The sequence below is a fragment of the Centruroides vittatus genome, unplaced genomic scaffold (assembly GCF_030686945.1).
Source record: "Centruroides vittatus isolate TY-2023 unplaced genomic scaffold, ASM3068694v2 contig_971, whole genome shotgun sequence".
In the NCBI taxonomy this organism is placed as follows: Eukaryota; Metazoa; Arthropoda; class Arachnida; order Scorpiones; family Buthidae; genus Centruroides; species Centruroides vittatus.
In genome coordinates this window covers 2,869,173-2,872,695 of record NW_027122644.1, presented here as the reverse complement: position 1 = coordinate 2,872,695, position 3,523 = coordinate 2,869,173, and the positions used below count along the sequence as shown (strand labels likewise).

General features: G+C 34.9%; 1 non-coding gene across 1 annotated transcript; it reads left to right on the top strand.

Moving 5' to 3' along the window:
- Nucleotides 1-1,903: 1,903 nt before the first annotated feature.
- TRNAI-UAU (transfer RNA isoleucine (anticodon UAU)) lies at nucleotides 1,904-1,994 on the top strand. The gene is given in 2 exon segments: nucleotides 1,904-1,941; nucleotides 1,959-1,994. It is a non-coding gene; the product is annotated as a tRNA-Ile (tRNA).
- Nucleotides 1,995-3,523: the final 1,529 nt, after the last annotated feature.

The window sequence follows — 3,523 nt, the reverse complement described above, 5'->3', positions numbered from 1 at the left end:
AATAAGAATATAAAACAACTTAAGATAATTATATATAAGAGAGGATTAAATACATGTTAAAAGTAAAAAATAGTGCTTTCTCCCACAATTCAACTACTAATTTTACTTAGAAGAATTTTATTCTCAAATTTTTGCTGATTTAACAAAATATAAACACGAAAACAGCAAGGTACAAGCCAATGAAGCGAATGAAAAAAACAGCATTTTTCGTTTTATTTGTGTACACAAGTGCACCGTTATGAGTATTATACGCTACTGAAAATCCAAAGATAAGTTTAAAAACTTCAAGTATCCCTTAAAAAGTAATGTTCAATCGATCGAAATATGTTTCCCTCCAGCCTCTCGAAAATATCTTTCTATTAGATGATTTGTTTAACATTTGTTTTAGTGTTATGCTCAAACATTAATAACATCTATCTAATAAACTCAGAACCTCTTTTGATCTTACATACAGATCGACAATAATATATGATAAAATAGACAGTTGTTATCAATTAATTAAAATTCAAATGTTTAATTCACTATTAGACAAAATGTATATAACAGGAAAACAAACATAATTTGCTCACGAATCAAAGCTTTTAAAGGAAAGTAAAGCAGAATTGTTTCTTTACTTTCTTTTAAAATTAATAAATTAATTAAATTTATATATATATATCTTTAATCCTATTCCTGACCAATCAATTTATGATATAATTAAATTGATCTAGTTGAAGATACGGTATGTAATTTTTACCAGTTTATTGATAAATATAAACGAAATAACATCATTATATTGTGTGGGTGCCGGGAGGCGGACGGAGTCTCGTTCCTCCTTTTCTCGGCTAACAGGTCCGTTAGACCTGCCCACGTCAAGATGGCGGTTCGGATGAGTTACGCGTTACGCTAGTGGAGGAAGTGGATGGGTCCGACGATAGAGCGGCGGTGACAGTATTCGAATAAAGGACATTACAACGGATAATAACAACAACAACGATTTATTAAGGCTAACATTACAATTACAAAAGAGGCGAGCGCCTGTCGCCTGAGTTCGGATCCGCGGAGGGAGAGTTCACATAAATTCGGGTCATACCTCGTGATCCGGGTCGGTCCTCTTGGTCGATAATATTCCTTCGATTTTGGGCAGGTTCCCTCGATTTTGTCGCGCACACACAGTCTAAGAGACAGAACGTAACCGGCCCCCCTTCCTCTCTCGTCGCCCTTTTATCGTCTCGGTCACGTTATTCAGTTTCACCAACCAGCCTTTTTCGGCTGTTGTTCCTCCTGATTCATATTTTTTCCGTGGGAACCAAGCAATAAAATATTTTATTATTAACGGCTTGGTTCCGGCGGGTTCGAATTTTCACAATTGTATTATTAATACAGTATTTTCAAATCCATACTGATTTAATCAGTTTACAAATGAAAGTAAGAAATTGTGTAAAAGCCGCAGATAAGACATAAGCTAATCAACATATTAACAGTATAGAATGCAAAATGAATATAAAACTTTGTTTTAAGCATGTAAATTTGAGCCAAGAATCTTCCATGTGTTTTCGGCGAAATCTTCAGGGAGTAGGAGGTTACTTTCTTCCTTCGGATAGCCACAAGTGAAAAATAAACTTATTTTTACTGAGTGCACCTGCGGACGAGGCATCACTGCGTTTGCAGATTGTGCGAGAGAAATAAGTCATTGAACAAATGTTCTCTTTGCTGTAAATTCAGCAATTGCAAATTTAGTCGAATAAATAATTCCATGCTAGCGGCTTCGTCTACTTGTTTCCAAAATGCACAAACGCACAAAACACACGGATACTAGGTTAAAGGTTAATTTCGAGTTAACTTATTACGAGCGTCGTTAGGGATCGTTTCTCGTTCACAAACGAGAATGTTGGTAATTGTTAATGTGTTCAGGAAAACACGGTCCCCAGTGGCGCAATTGGTTAGCGCACGGTACTTATAAGCAGTACTTGTGAGTTATGCCGGGGTTGTGAGTTCGAGCCTCACCTGGGGAACGTAACAAATTTCTTTTTAAAATTGCCTTTCGCTGTCGGTCGATTAATTGGTCTTGGCGCCCGGCTTTCGCGTATACTTTTTTCACTGTTCGGCTATCATCATAGCGAGCAATCGTCGATTCGGTGTCCGTGACACTTGGTATGTGCGCACAATTCTTACCAATTCGAGCGATTTTAAGAAAGCACGGAGGTTTTTGCAAACAAGTGAAATGCGTCTCGGTAAATTGGCTCAAAATTATAAATGGATCATCTATGAAACAACGAGCGAAACTTTGCAAAAACATAAAAATTTATCTTGTACCTGCCAGGGATCGAACCTGTACCGTCCACATGTTAGGTAGATGTGATAATCGCTACACCATAAGCACTCGTTGCGGCTGATTGTCAAATCTGATCAATAAAGCATTTCTGAATTACGTCCATCGTTCTGAAACGAAAGCATTTCGCCCTGTCGGATTTTCCTGTTGCGACGTTAAGCCACAATTCAAGACCCGACACACGCCAAACTTTCAAGCACATCGCATTTCGAAATTAAATTTAAACTTAATAATCATTCTTACGAATGGAAACGAAGCGGGTTTACAATTGTGTCTGGTGCATGAAACTCCGAGCTTTCGTATCGAAAATCTCGTAATAAGAAAAAGTTCACTGCTCTTTTGTTTACGACTAAACGATTTCTTTTCCGGTAGTGATAAATTCTATTTTCTGTTTAATCCGAATCCACGATATAACGGGAGACTACTGTATTTCGTTGCCTCTGATCAAGTGCTATATGCTACCTATTGCAGTAATTAAATATCGCGTCTATTTCGCGCTATATCATTGTCACAGTAATTAAGTAAATATAATATATATATATTAAAGTTAGTTATATCCTTTATAAGAATTATATTTAATTTATTATTTTGTTAAATTTTTTGCCAATAGACGGCGTTACGTGTAAACCAGCAAATCTAATGAAGATAGAAATTAATTGATTTATAGAAATCCAATAGATATTTTAGGGTGGGGTGTTCAACATTATCTAAGTTAGCGGTATATAAATGTAACTATCGAATTTCGTAGCAATTGGTCGAACGGCCTAGGCGTGTATAGCGAACAAACATCCAAAGAAACATTCTCATTTATTTATATATATATATATATTAAAATAAAAAAGAATGTTTTTAATTTTAATATTAAAAAGTGTTTTATTAGAATTTATTCCTCTATTTTAGTGATTATTATAACATAACTATTCACTTTATGCATCCCCGCTTAACATCAATCTGTTCCTGAAATTAAGACCTAAAGTAAGAAAACATTTATTTTATTTTCCATTATTTTAAATTGAAAAAATTAATAATGCTTTACATCATTCAAAACTTCCAAGTAGTATCCGTAAACATAACTAAAACACGCCTATATATAACCACAAACTGTCATATTACGATTGAAAACGTTTAATACATCACTTTCTGACCATCAAACAGTTAATATAGTCGTTAACAAACAGTTGCTTTTCCATACAATCTGCACGGAAAATAATA